Source organism: Engystomops pustulosus, chromosome 7 (genome assembly GCF_040894005.1).
Source record: "Engystomops pustulosus chromosome 7, aEngPut4.maternal, whole genome shotgun sequence".
Lineage (NCBI taxonomy): Eukaryota > Metazoa > Chordata > Amphibia > Anura > Leptodactylidae > Engystomops > Engystomops pustulosus.
Window position 1 is genome coordinate 161,788,334 of NC_092417.1, and position 15,743 is coordinate 161,804,076.

The 15,743-nt window shown below is 44.6% G+C and overlaps 1 long non-coding RNA gene across 4 annotated transcripts in view; it reads right to left on the reverse strand.

Moving 5' to 3' along the window:
- The window catches only part of LOC140071194 (uncharacterized), a 109,669-nt gene extending 94,278 nt beyond the window's left edge, over nucleotides 1-15,391 (reverse strand). For all 4 annotated transcript variants that reach the window (XR_011849091.1, XR_011849092.1, XR_011849090.1 and 1 more), the window contains exons 1-3: nucleotides 15,104-15,391; nucleotides 13,314-13,521; nucleotides 10,858-10,934 (exon numbers count right to left, since the gene is read on the reverse strand). This is a non-coding gene — a long non-coding RNA (uncharacterized lncRNA). The remainder of the gene's footprint in view (nucleotides 1-10,857; nucleotides 10,935-13,313; nucleotides 13,522-15,103) is intronic.
- Between the last annotated feature and the right edge of the window lie 352 nt (nucleotides 15,392-15,743).

A 15,743-nucleotide genomic window follows, 5' to 3' on the forward strand; every position in this document is an offset into this window, starting at 1 on the left:
TTTCCGGTGCTTGTGAGTGTGTGTCCTGGACACAATTTGAAATGTTAAATCCTGCGCATAGTCCAAATCCGTCAGGTTGTCCGACAGCCCGCCCCCAATTTGTCACGTGCAAGCCGGCACCAATGCGCCAAAATCCGATCGTGTGCTCCAAAATCCCCTGTTAAATGCGGCACAAAACAGAAATCGGCGGGAAACCCGACGAAAATGCTCTCCGCGGACCCTTAGTAAATGAGCCCCATTGTTTTTAGTGCAAACTGCTTGCACAGGCATTTAAGAAGTGTCTGCACCACATTTGTGTCGGACGCGACCCCTTTGACTAGGCATCCTGTGACACAAGGTAAAGAGCGTTCTGGCGCTCAGTCAGACCAGAATTAACATGCAAAGTCCGACAGAAGTGTGTCACACGCCCTATGTTAAAAAAAAGTGGTGCGCTCTGTCGGAGCAGTGCAGGGGGAGCTAGATTCATGCAGAACAGGCGACACAAATCCTGAATCTGCTGCCCCCTGCACACTATACAGGGACTGTATTTACTGGACACTATACTGGGATTTACTGTTCTTAGTAAATATGTCCCTTTATGCCTTCTCCAACAATTTGGAGAAAGCACATGAATCTCCCCCTCCCCGCCAGTTTTTGCGTTTCTACGACCTGCTCGCCACTTTGGGCGTGTTGGGGTAGAGAGCAGGTGGGGAGTGGGATAGGCAAAGGCTAGATAGGGGTGTGAACGTTCCAGTCCGCCGCATTTACTAAGGAAAACCGGTGGGGTCTTTATCCAGGGGTAGGGGAGGGAGGAATATAGCAGGCCTAATAGTGTATGCCATGACTGTTATAGGAGAGCTGAGAATGTCATGTGTAATAGCTCATCATCTCTCATCTCTGATGTGTCTCATCTCTCTTTTTCAATGTGTCAGATACTAGTGAATTACCGATGTGTCATTAATGAGGTAGCCGGCTCCCCACAGTGAGTCGATGGCTCACTTAACCCCGCCCCTAACCGGCTCACCACACCCCCTTTAGCCCGATACAATCGGGTTAAAAGTGGAGTGTTGTGGTGTGTGGTGATTGACTGGCCTGCAGCTCCCTATAATATATTTAATGCAAAGCCATTCAGTAGCCAGAAGAGCCGGTTGTTCTTAGTGAGCGGAGCCTTATGAGCTAGCTCTGCCTATAGTGGGGGCCTGGGGGACTGCCTATTTACTGGGGAGTCGGGGCTGCATTGTGCTGCCTAATACTGGGGGGGGGCTGCCTATATACTGGGGGGGTGCTGCATTATGCTGGGGCTAACTATATACTGGGGGGATGAGAAGGCTACATTGTGCTGGGGCTAACTATATACTGGGGGGGAGCTGCAGTGTCCTGGGGCTATATATATATTGAGGGGTGTGGGGGGATTCATTTTGCTGGGACTACCTATATACTAGGGGTGGGGGCTGTAGTGTCCTTGGGCTACCTATATAGTGGGGGGAGGTTGCAGTGTGCTGGCTCCCTATATACTGGGGGTCTACAGTATTCTGACTCGCTTTATATTGGGAGGGTGCTGTTTACTGGCTCCCTATATATTGGAGGGCACTGTGCTGGCTCCCTATAACTTGGGGGGGCAGTGTGCTGGCTCCCTATATACTAGAGAGAGCTGTTGTGTGCTGGCCCCCTATAAACTAGATAGAGCTGGTGTGTACTGGCTCCCTATAAACTGGGAGCAGTGTGTTAGATACCAATATACTGGGGGACAGTGAGCTGCATACCTATGTACTTGGAGAGGGGTTGTCATGTTTTTTAAGCTATCATTGTGAATATTCAATGTTTGGATTCTTTAGTTTTCTACCTGTGGTTACCAGTGCAGAGCTCCCATCCAGCAGGGGTGATGCCATCTGATAGAGAGTGGCACAGTATATACATCTAATAAAGGGATGATGGAATATAATACGGGAGGCACAGTTTATAGCTGATACAGGAAGCACAGTATCTATCGAAATTTATTACAGGGGTAGAGTATGAATTAATTAGAGGGCTCTTTACATATGTAAAATCATTTGGGATACTATATATATCTATATAGGTACCGGGAATTGGTCCTGGTGCTGTGTTTCTGTATGAAGCTTGGTTCTAGTACTGTACTTATGTATTGAACTCCTTAATAGTAATAATTCCTTTATTTATAAAGCGCACACAGATTATGCAGTGCTACACAGAGCTTTGTTCTGGTGAAGTATATATGTAAATCTCTATAATAATAATTCATAATGGACACATTATAATTTGGAGGACACTGCACATTTTTACTAAAGGGGGGCAATGTTAGAATTAATTTTGGGGGGGGGGGGAGGGGAGCAATATCTGTGGTCAGTGCTTATCGGTGCACTGTGCATGCCGTAACACAATCCCGTGCACAGAAAGGGGTAATGAGGTGCACATGCGCACCGTGCACCATGTTTACGTCAGTTCATGTACTTCGAGCGCGTGCAGCGTGCGCCATATTCATGAAGAACAAGATCCAGTCTTCATGAATATCTAGCATGCTGCACTCACTAATAATACATCTGGACCAATGTCCCATATACAGGGAACATGTTATAAAGCAGAGCTGAGCAGGTAGTACATAGTATCCTATCTGCAGGCAGCATGTTATAGAGCAGGAGGAGCTGAGCAGATTGTACATAGTGTCCTATCTACAGGTAGCATGTTATAGAGCAGGAGGAGCTGAGCAGATTGTACATAGTGTCCTATTTCCAGGCAGCAGGTTATAGAGCAGGAGGAGCTGAGCAAATTGTATATAGTGTCCTATCTGCAGGCACCATGTTATAGAGCAGGAGGAGCTGAGCAGATTGTACATAGTGTCCTATTTGCAGGCAGCATGTTATAGAGCAGGAGGAGCTGAGCAGATTGTACATAGTGTCCTATCTGCAAGCAGCATGTTATAGAGCAGGAGGAGCCGAGCAGATTGTACATAGTGTCCTATTTGCAGGCAGCATGTTATAGAGCAGAGGGAGCTGTGCAGATTATATGTAATGTCCTATCTGCAGGCACCATGTTATAGAGCAGGAGGAGCTGAGCAGATTGTACATAGTGTCCTATCTGCAAGCAGCATGTTATAGATCAGGAGGAGCTGAGCAGATTGTACATAGTGCCCTATCTGCAAGCAGCATGTTATAGAGCAGGAGGAGCTGAGCAGATTGTACATAGTGTCCTATCTGCAGGCAGTATGTAATAGAGTGGGAGGAGCTGAGCAGATTGTACATAGGGGCAGATTTACTTACCCGGCCCATTCGCGATCCAGCGGTGCGTTCTCTGCACAGGATTTGGGTCCGGCCGGGATTCACTAAGGTAGTTCCTCCGCCGTTCACCAGGTGGCGCTGCTGCGCTGAAAATCATCTCAACGCGCCGGAATGCACCACCTCGGACCAGGTGAAGGTAAGCGCTTCCCAAGCAACACTTTTTCGGTTTTTAAATGCGGCGGTTTTTCCGAATACGTCGGGTTTTCGTTCGGCCACGCCCCCCGATTTCCGTCGCTTGCAAGCCGGCGCCGATGCGCCACAATCCGATCGCGTGCGCCAAAATCCCGGGGCAATTAAGGTACAATCGGCGCAAATCGGAAATATTCGGGTAACACGTCGGGAAAACGCGAATCGGGCCCTTAGTAAATGACCCCCATAGTGTCCTATCTGCAGGCAGCATGTTATAGAGCAGGAGGAGCTGAGCAGATTGTACATAGTGTCCTACAAACTTCAAGGAAGGAAGCAGCACTCCAAGATAAATAGTGAATATTTATTCCTTCTACCTATTTATCTGGTACATAGTGTCCTATCTGCAGGCTGCATGTTATAGAGCAGAAGGAGCTGAGCAGATTGTATAAAGTGTCCTATCTGCAGACAGCATATTATAGAGCAGGAGGAGCTGAGCAGATTGTTAAAATCAACTTTTATAATTCTGCTAGTGAAGCGGGAGGGCTCTGGGGGGGTGTTACCAGAGCCCTCCCTGTTGTAGCTTCACAGGCTGTAACAATGCCTGGTAACAACCCAGGAGCCCTTTTGGCTCATTAGCATAATTTTAAACGTTGATTTTAGAAGGAAGGAGGCCATGGATAAGAAATATACCACAGTCACAGTGCCTGGAACTATGATTGAGTGCCCCTGGTTTAGCATGATGGAAGATTACCTTGATATAAATAAACCTGCCAACTGCACAAATTCTGACAAAAAAACATTTGAGAAGGATAAGATTATATAGAAAAAGATTAAATATATATATATATAAATCATAATTCAAGATTTTTTCTACCTTTTTGATGATGAATTTTCCAAAAATTTCGTGGAATGATGTAAATAATGACAACTGATTTAAATTCAGTAGGAAATACAAGAACCTCGGGGTATATAGGGTAACAGCGCCACACTGTGGCCAAAGAGGGTAAGAACAATACAAACACCCATTCGTTCTTTTTCAAAACGTAATTAGAATCTTATAAATGTTAAGGTATTTTTTATTTTTGGAAAGAATGTTCTATACCATGTGGATGATGTATATTATGTATGTAATATGCAAGTTTGAATAAATTCAGAAGAAAGGGGGAACAAAGTCAGACAATAGTCAACATCTTGTTTATAGAATGGTAAGTTACATTTTTATAATACATTAGGCAGTGATATTGCACTGTTGCAATTGGAATTGGATTACGATTGGAATCCTGATAACCAAGGGCCCATGTGTAGGGCCTCGTCTCAATGGGATTGGATGATGCAGAGGACGTTGAATGTATAAGGAGAATATCGGAATATTGTTTTATTTGACAACCGACAAACACCCGTGGCCAAAGTGAGCCCTTGTCCCCTTTGGCCACCATAGAGGCGCAACTAAAGGAAATAACCAATCTTGGCATGGGGTGTAATCATTATGTTTTCATATGATTTTATTGAAGCTATCTAGGAGGTCTGTTGAAGTCAAGCTCTGTGCATATGGTCTAGTAAAAGCTGGAAAAGACCAAAGAGAACTTTTCAATATGAAGAATCAGTATACTTGTAGGTGATGTGTTATAGAGCAGGAGGAGCTAAGCAGATTGTGCACAGTGTCCTATCTGCAGGCAGCATGTTATACAGCAGGAGGAGCTGAGCAGATTGTACATAGTATCCTATCTGCAGGCAGCATGTTATAGAGCAGGAGGAGCGGAGCAGATTGTACCTAGTGTCCTATCTGCAGGCAGCGTGTTATAGAGCAGGAGGAGCTGAGCAGATTGTATACAGTGTCCTATCTGCAGGCAGCATGTTATAGAGCAGGAGGAGATGAGCACATTGTATATAGTGTCCTATCTGCAGGCAGCATGTTATAGAGCAGAGGGAGCTAAGTAGATTGTATAAAGTGTCCTGTCTGCAGGCCGCATGTTATAGAGCAGGAGGAGCCGAGCAGATTGTATATAGTGTCCTATCTGCAGGGAGCACGTTATAGAGCAGGAGGAGCTGAGCAGATTGTACATAGTGTCCTATCTGCAGGCAGCATGTTATAGAGCAGGAGGAGCTAAGCAGATTGTACATAGTATCCCATTTGCAGGCAGCATGTTATAGAGCAGGAGGAGCTAAGCAGATTGTACATAGTATCCCATTTGCAGGCAGCATGATATAGAGCAGGAGGAGCTAAGCAGATTGTACATAGTGTCCTATTTGCAGGCAGCATGATATAGAGCAGGAAGAGCTGATGTTTTTTTCCATTTTTGTGGTGTAACTAGAGAAGATTGTAATAACAAAACGTCCTACCCTTCCCTTTCATCCATCTCACCTTCTATCTATCTATCTATCTATCTATCTATCTAGAAGTGTGAAAACCCAAGGCAGCACTGTGTAACCAATGAGGCTGGGTGCAGGTCCGTGGGTTATCAGGCATAAACCTCTTCACATACAAACTCACAGATTTCAGTTAAAATTATGGTGAAAAATTTATATCAAGATGGCAACGTTTTGGTCTTGCACACCATCGTCACATTAGTTAAAGAGAAACAGGGAGTATACATGGAGATTGTTATTACATTAGTGTGCTGGTAGCAGCCATGAGGAGAATCAGCTGAGAGCAGGGAGAGGAGAGGGGGTGTCTCACATGTAGCTCTCACTCCATATACAGCAAAGTGTGGACAGGAAGTGCCTAGCGACGGCCATCTGAGGAGTCACTGATAGCAGGGGGAAGTCTGCTGAATAGAAGAGGAAGGCGCAAGATTGGGGTAACTAATCCAATTGCAGAAGGACTTAAAATTGCCTGCCCTACAACATATCCAAAGTTTTTTTTATTCGTTAGGGTGTATTCACAGGTTCAGTTTTTCAGATGCAGCTTTCAAAGCCAAAAGCAGGTGTTGGTGATGATGGGTGAGCACCTACCACTGAGAGAAGCTGTTCCTCCTTTTTTCACTCTAGTCCTGGTTTGAACATGAAAAACTGCTGCTGAGAAACTGAACGTGTGAACGCACCCTAAAGTTCTCAACACTTTTGGAAAAAATACCCCAAACCTAAATGCATATACTCAGCCAGGAAGCTAAGAACCTTGTGTTACACAGCGCAGCGCCCTCTGGTGTGCACTCAGAATACTGCACAATTTTACCTGTCTGCAGGCTGCACTAGCCCAGCCACTTGTACCTTAATGCACAGGAACAATTCTGTGACTGTGATAAAGGGACAACATCGATAAAACACAAAAGCTACAAACGTATCAAATGAACTCTATTCCCCCCAGACAGAGTATAACAGATTAGGGCTTATTTACGAAGGGTCCTGCGGTCGTATTCTGTTGGTTTTCCTGACTTTTCGGGGATTGCGCCGGGGATTGTGTTGCATGCGATCGTTTTGTGTCGCAATTGCGCCAACTTTCACGCAACACAAATCAGGAGGCAGGCGTCGGACAATCCAACAGATTGGGCACGGGATTTAACATTTTAATTTGTGTCGCAAGCTATGCACTTACATGCACCAGGAAGAGGAGGGTGAACTCCGGCGGATCAGAGAGGGGAAGCGACACATGCAGGATATCAGCTATATGCAAAAAAGTGGAAATTTGATACAAGGTACGTGATGCAATATCTCATACAGCCAACACACCATATACAACATATGATCAAAGCAAAGAGCAAGTTGGTGTGTAAAGGCTAAGAAGTGAAAAAAATTTTTTATTTCAATATATGGAAAACACGCACAAATGATGCCATGCATCACATTTCATAAAAACATTTAAAAAGTGTAAAAAGTACACATTAGCAAAAGACATGTGGATCGGAACCAGTTCAACCGATCCACACACGGCCACCAATCAACCCAAAGTAAGAGAAATCCCCCCCCATTCACAGTCGAATGAAGATCAGGCCTTGATACAGTCACTAGTAACTTAGCACCAAGAGCGTCACTTAGTCTCAATGACATTGCCACTTGTCCTCTTGGTGACGGTCCCATTGGAAATCCTCTCCTTTACATTAGTAACACTCCCACAGTAAGTGATCCAGCTGATGCAGAACCTTGGCCCCTTAGGGAATGATCACCCACCATGATGACACCTCGACACTTAGGCAGCAATTCTTCTCCTTTCGGGTGCAGTCACACGTTCAGTTTTTCAGGTGCAGTTTTTGATGCCCAAACCAGGAGTGGAGTGAATGGAGGAGGAGCACTTCTTAATGATAAGTCCTCACCCATTATGATCCACACCTGCTTTTGGGTTCAATAATTGACTGGACATGTGGGTGCACCCTTCAGGTCTCTGCACCACACTCCTAAAATGGCTGCCACACACTCCTCCTGCCTGAAGCTCCACCTCTGAAGAACAGGGTTCCTATATCTTCTGCCTCAGTCTTTGTTTTTGGCATCCCTTGGTAAACAGTGACCAACAGTGGTCAAACAACAAAATGTTGATCATTAACATTAACCTATTTACAGAAACAGGTGCATACACAAAATGGAGGCTGTTTCATCATCTTACAGGGGCAGCAATGTGACTACTTGGGGGCAGCATTGGCTACTTGGACATGAGAGCAGCACTGGCTACTGTGGCATGGGGCAGCACTGTGACTACTTGGGGGAAGCAGTGGCTGCTCAGACATGGGGGCAGCACTGTGACTACTTGGGGGAAGCAGTGGCTACTCAGACATGGGGCAGCACTGGCTACTGGAGCATGGGGCAGCACTGTAAATACTTGGGGGAAGTACTAGCTACTCAGACATGGAGGAAGCAGTGGCTACTGGGGGCAGCACTGTGACTACTTGGGGGAAACACTGGCTTTTCGAACATAGGGGCAGCACTGTCTACTAGGGGAAGCACTGTATACCACAAGAAAAAATAAGGAGTCAAACAATTCTCCAATAAAATTACATATAGTTTTTTATTTCATTAATATATTAAAATAACAATTACAATGGATGTTAAATGGAGGATATCCAAAAAAAATGGTCTGAATATGCTGTCACCTCACTAACAAAAGGGTATGTTCACCATAAATTTATCACCATTATTGCTTATTTCCCCAGTACAAAAAGGTAAAGTGCATATATGCCTAAACAGCACCTACTTAGGTATAATATTCTCACCTTGGTGAAACTTTAAGTAAAAGACCAATGTCTTACCCATAATGTAGTGTAGGTAGGAACAGCTACCCAGACACCCCAACGCGCGTTTCGCCCACGCTTCCTCAGGGGGTCTTAGGGGAAGCACTGTGACTACTTGGGGGAAGCACTGGCTTTTCGAACATAGGGGCAGCACTGGCTACTGGGGGCAGCACTGTGACTACTTCGGAGAAGCACTGTAGCTGCTTGGGGGAAGCACTGGATACTGGGAGCAGCATTGTGGCTACTGAGGGCAGCCCTGTCACTACTGACGGCAGAACTGGCTACTGGAGCATGGGTCAGTACTGGCTACTGGGGGCACCCCTGTGACTACTTGGGGGTAGCACTGGATTGTTCAAGCAGCCCTGTGGCTACTGTGGGCAGCCCTGTGACTACTGGGGTCAGCACTGGCTAATGGGGACAGGTGCTGTGACTACTACCACTGTAGGGGCATAACTGTGATCTCTAGGGGAACAACAGAACACTGTTAAATTTGTAATAAGAACTTGTTTGTGGTTCGATATCTATAGAGCTGAGCTGTGGCGGGAAGAAGCAGACATATTCTCCAGATAGAAGAAGATGAAAGAGAATTAAAGGTTGGACTTGCATCTTTTTATATACTATGAATGGGGATGTCCAGGCTTGTATATTTTTTACCAGTGAAGTGTGGAGGTTATAAAAAACAAGAAAGCAGTTGTACCAGCGCTGCACACCCATCACCCCTGATCTCTATACGTTTACAGAGAGACAGCAGTGACGTCAGGACCACAGCGTGCTCCCCTCACAGCCTGAAAGCATTACATGGACAACAGCCAGCACCGGCTGCAGCTGTGATGTCACTGCTGTACCTGGCACAGCATGGGACCGGAGCACCCGAGGGGGGTTAGTATATTTGCTTTCCTCTTTTGACACCCCTAACTCGGACAACCCCTTTAATTATGGAGGCCACTGTATATGCTGTACATATGGGTCACTAACTCAGGGTTATCCAGGCTAGGTTTAGTTAGCTTAGGGTTAATGAGCACATTTATGTTCCCAGTGGTTACGTTCACACGCTGCTTTTGAATGACTTTTAGGAACACAATTCAACCACAGTGTAGAGGAGAGTCTCCTGATCACATGTGGATAATGCAAAACACATAGGAGCTAATTTAGTAAGGTTCCACGGACCGCACTATTGTCAGAATATCCGACGATTTCTGACGATTTCTGCTTTTAGAAGGGTTTTTTGGGCGCACGCGATCGGATTTTGGCGCATCGGCGCAGACTTTCATGCGGCAGAAATCTGGGGGCGTGCCGTCGGACAATCCGACAGATTCGGACTAAGCATGGGATTTACCATTCAAATTTATGTCGCTAGCCATGCACTTACATGTACCGGGAAGAAGAAGGTGAACTCCGGCGGACCTGAGCGGGGAGCGACACATGCAGGATATCGGGGGCAGGATCTATGTGAATCGCGGCACAGTGCATTATCATCGGGGAATACACCTCAGAGATTGTGACAGGTAAGTAAATGTGCCCCATTGTGCACCTTCCCGATCACAAGCATTTGACTCTAAGTGATGTGATGAGAGAAACCCCTCCCCTCTGTGCTAGAATGGTCTTCCTAAATGTAATTCAAGTGCAGAGTATGAACACAGTCAGAGGCCGATGCTTTTTACATACACTGTAATGAAGAATTAAAATGCTACTGTCCCTTTAATCTGTCCATTGATTTTCGCCGCGCAGAGCCGGCACAGGACAGAAGATGGCCGCTGGTCACATGTCCACATCACATGTCCGGCACCTGTCTGGGTAGGTCATGTGATGACCAATATGTTTGGTTGTAGTTGGTTGGTTGCAGTGCATTCAGTACGGCCGGTGTTGTGGCGAGACCCATCTCAGTGAGGTAATGTGCAGTGATGGCAATTACATATCATTACTATGGTAACAGTGCAGAACAGTCTGTTACATCGTCACTGGGAGCAGAGCATAAAAGGGAGGAGGAGTTACTGAGTACTAAAGGATCATGGGAGATGTAGTTTCCAGTGGCGGCCATCTTGGTGATTACTCCGCCTACTTGAGATAGTTCATAACATTTTGTGAATCATAAAACAAAACTATTTAAGATCCAATTTATGACTAATGAGTTTAATTATATTCATCTATGTATTTTTGTATAAGACGTTCATATTCCCAGAATACCCCTTTAACTTCAATTGTAGGGAAAATATTGAAAGGGTTACTAAAAGGCTACATAACATAGTATAAGAAGCAACAGCCATCATGAGTTTACCAAGGATAAAATTTCTCATACTAACCTGATCTGCTTCTATGAAGAGGTGAGCAGATGCCTGGATGGAGGAGCTGCTGTGGATATTGTGTTTCTCATAGATGCCTGATGGGTAAAATAAGATCTATTGGTTTGGCAGAAATCATTTGCAATTGGATTGACAACTGGCTGAAGGATCGTGTCCAGAGAGTTGTGGTCAATGATTCCTACTCGGAATGGTCACCAGTTATGAGTGGTGTACCCCAGGGTTCTGTGCTTGGCCCACTACTATTTAATATATTTATATATATGGAGGATGTTCATAGGCTGCAGGGTGACTTGGACAAACTGAATGTTTTGTCATCCACTTGGCAAATGAGGTTTAATGTGGATAAATGTAAAGTTATGCACCTGGGGCCTAATAATCCACAGGCAACAAATGTCCTTGGGGGAGTAAATCTGGGAGAGTCCCTTGTTGAGAAGGACCTGGATGACTAGTAGATCATAAATTAAATAACAGCATGCAATGTCAGTCAGCTGCCTCTAAAGCTAGTAGGATCATGTCATGTATCAAAAGTGGTCTAGACTCTCAGGATAGGGGTGTAATATTGTACAAGGCATTGGTTCAGCCTCAGGCTACAACGAAGAGCCACAGAAATTATATGGGATATGGAAAGTCTCAGTTACGAGGAAAGATTAAAACAACTAGATTTATTTAGTCTACAAAAGAGTAAGACTAAGAGGGGACATGATTAATTTTTTATATATATATACGAATGATCCATACAAAAAATATGGTGGTAAGTTGTTCCAGGTTAAATCAAATCAAAAGACAAGGGGGCTCTGTCTCTGTCTGGAGAAAACAAGGTTTAATCACCAGAGGTGACAGGGCTTTTTTACTATGAGAATCTGTGGAATAGCCGAGCTCAGGCTCTGGTCACAGCAGGGACAGCAGAGAGCTTCAAGAAGGGTCTAGATGCCCTTTTACACCTAAATGACATTGATGGTTATGTTATATAGAATTTTTTCCCCTAAATCCCTTCCTCATCCAATCCCTTCCCTTCCTTGGTTGAATTTGACGTACAGGCGTCTTTTTTCAACCGTATAAATTATGTAACTATAAACTATGAATGCAGAGCTACGCACAGGAGCAATGAGGTAATAGTCACAGCTGCTGCAAAGAAACCATCATATTTTCAGAAAAAAAGAATGGCGGGGGGGGGGGGGCGGAGAGTAGTGTCACAATGTGTAGGTGGGAGGTTTTCAAGTGGGAATGGGGGTTTGAGTTGGGTGCTACAGGAAAGGGGGGCTGCAAGGGGAGAAACTGTCTAATCGGAAGCTCTACAAAGAGGCGACTACACGAAATGGAGAATTAAACATGGGGGTGGGGGTTATAGCTTGAAAGATCTACAGATTATAGAGCCTCATTCAAGAGGGCTACGACAAGGGGTAGCATTATAAGTGGGGACTTAAATGGAGGTGGGTATTATAAGTGGGGTTGGCAAAAGGACAGGAGGCGGTAGTATTTACTGGGCACCACAATACGGGGCCACTATAGAGAGTTTTGTGTCACAGGAAGGACACATTTTACAATTTGGGGGCCATTATGTTGGGAATTATTATTTGTGAGTTTGCTTTTGGCTGGGGTTAGGGTTCTGACAAAGCGTGTGACTTAATGAGGTTTTCCCACAAAACAAGTTAGAGCCTATTCATAGTGATAGGACCCATGCAGATCACAAGAACAGAGGTACGATTGGGTCCCAGTCGGACCTCTCGTCACACCACGAGATGACCGGAGCAGTCGGTCGCGCATGGTCGGACTGCCTTGTTCATCTCTATGGAGCTGACGGAGATTATCGAGCTCGGTCCTGTGGATACGGCCTAATTTGCTTCGTGGGAAAACACCTTTAAGGCACAAAAATCCATCAGTTCTGTCTCTACGGTTGATTTTGGCAAAGTTTGTTGAAAAGTTCATTTCCCTTTAAAGTATTATTAGGGAAGGTTATAAGTTTAACATGAGACACAGAAGTGCTGTTTACCCTTAACAGGCCATATGTGTGCAGGTCCATCCCCAGGGTCATAACTTTAGGGGTTGCAGAGGTTGCGGTCGCTCCTGGGCTCAAGAGGTTTAGGGGGCCCTTATGGTGTCACTTTCCCATATGAGAAGACTATTTCTATAAACCAAACATTATAGGGGGCCTGGGACAGACTTTGCACTGGGGCCCATCAGCTTCCAGTTACGCCACTGTTCATCCCCTTTAAGTAGAACTTGTGTTCAGCCCCTGACACAGGAGAAGCTACTAGTTGGCGCCAATTTCCTTCATCTTCTTGATGAAAGCACTATTAGATTCTTAGCGTGATAAATTAAGACTTAAGAAGACTGAGAACTGTCTGTTCTTCTCACTTGAATGATTGCAGGAATACTGCTGATACCCAGGATTATCAGATTACATTAGACCCATACATCTTGAGTTTTGAGCTCAGGATGATGGTCAAGTGACCTACCTGCCAGAGTAGCCGCCCCGCGTGATGTCTACGCTGTTGTAGCTCTTACATTAAAGCCAACGTGGAGTAGAATCACGCAGCATGTAAACACTGATCTTGTGTCCGGATGCGGAAGAGATTAAATCATTAAAGCCATTCATCTTCTCAGTAGATGTTTTCATTAGGTAGCCTGCGGGCGACGGAGGGTTAGTTTATTATCCAGATACACCTGCGAATTAACACAAAGCTTTGGTGATCAATAACGGAAAGGATGCAGAGTGATGCATGGGTAATGCGAATGTACTGATGTGTACCCTTCTGGATACTTTATATCATGGTTTATGTTGGGCTCCCCTCTGTTCATAGTTTCATACCCAAATCCATTACGTACAGTGTCCATAGTCTCTTCTGCACCTCCATATGCCTCTTACTTTATACAGGGCCATATTCATAAAAAACAGTGCACCTGTACTCTGTGAAGTTGCCTGTGGAGTGTGCAGGGGGCGCCAGATTCATCAAAACTGGTCCCCGGTCTTCATTAATCTGGCACCTCTTGCATTGCCCAGGAAGTGTGCATCATTTTTTTTTTTCATGCTGCAGAATTGTGGTGCACTTCAGTGATAAATGTGGCGCATACTCCGAGTAAGCACTAACACGGCCCTTTAGGTGCACATTTTTTCTATCTTATCGGACACAAAACTGGCGCAGACACTTTATATATACATGTCTAAGCAGTTTGCAATTTCTTTTCACTGCTAAGTCATACAGAAAAACAAACAATTTAATAAATGTGGGGCAGTGACTTGCATACCAGTGTCTGCTGTTTATATGAAGTCGTCATCAGATGAGGGAACCCCTTACCCTTACAGTTATTTCTAGAATCCTCCCTATGATGATCAACCAGTATGTGTCTGTGTACTACATTAAATCAACTGGTACCCCATGGCTGCTTTAATGCAACAAATTTGAACCAACACCCCCTCAATAAATAACATGCAACACCAGGATTCTCTCATTAATATGCAGAGCCCTCATGGGTTCTGGCATGCATAGTTCATATGCCATGCCAGAACCCCCTCATTAATTCATATGCAGTACAAGTACCCTCTGATTAATTTATATCCTGCGCCAGCAACCCCTGATTGATTCATATTCACCACCAGAACCCCCTCATTAATTCAGATGCAGCACCAGTACCCCCTGATTAATTTATTTGTAGAACCAGAACCCCCTCATTAATTCATATGCTGCTCCAGCACCCCCTGATTAATTTATATGCTGCACCAGCTCCCCCTCATTAATTCATATGCAGTGCTAGCACCCCCTCATTAATTCATATGCTTCTCCAGCACTCCCTCATTTGTCAATATGCAGTGCCAGCACCCCCTCATTTATTTATTTGTAGAACCAGAACCCCCTTTTTAATTCATACGCAGTCCAAGCACCCTCTGATTAATTTATATACTGCACCAGCAACCACTGATTAATTCATATTCACCACCAGAACCCCCTCATTAATTCAGATGCAGCACCAGTACCCCTTAATTAATTTATTTGTAGATCCAGAACACCCTCATTAATTTCTATGCTGCTCCAGCACTCCCTCATTAATTCAAATGCAGTGCTAGAACCCCCTTTTTAATTCATATGCTGCTCCACCACCCCCTCATATAATCATATGCAGTACCAGGACCACCTCATTTATTAATATGCATCCTGTTATTAATTAGTATGTTGCATAGCAGCACCCCAGCTTCATTAAAAGAAAATTTACAAGTACCTATAAGGCAAATTTCACTGAAAATACTCACCTACACTTTTCTTAATCTTGATCCCATTGATGGTCTTCTCTAGCCTTGACACACGTGGATCACCTGAAAAAGAGACTTATAAAAAGCAGCCCAGAATGCAGGGACATGATGTCCAGTGCTCCGGGCTGCTAATTGTTCTGCACAACAGGTACAATAGGTACTTCAGTATCGGTATCGAATTCCAAAGTCTGGTAGGTGTGAAACTCTAATCATTGTGCTCTTGTTTCTCTCTGTAGTGCAGTGGCTCGCCCAATTCATTGCAGGTCCAGTTCTTGTTGCACCATAGTGTAGTGGACCCTATGGATAAAATGATTTTATTTGTAAGCTCCTGTGAGCAGGGCCCTTGTTGCTATTGTTTCATATGACTGTTATTACTATGTAATGTCTTATCTTATTTGTATATTTTCGCTAGAATCAGTAAAGCGCTATGGGATACGATGGCGCTATATACATACAGATTATTATTATTATTTGCAGGGTGGAAAAAAAACTAATAATAAATGTACAAAGCTTCTATAACTTACTTTTGTTTTTACAATGGCAGATTTCTACTGGGTGTTTTATATTTTCAGGTTTTTTTGCAGAGTATACTGTAGTTCTCCCCAACATTGGGGGTCATTTACTAAGGGCCCGATTCGCG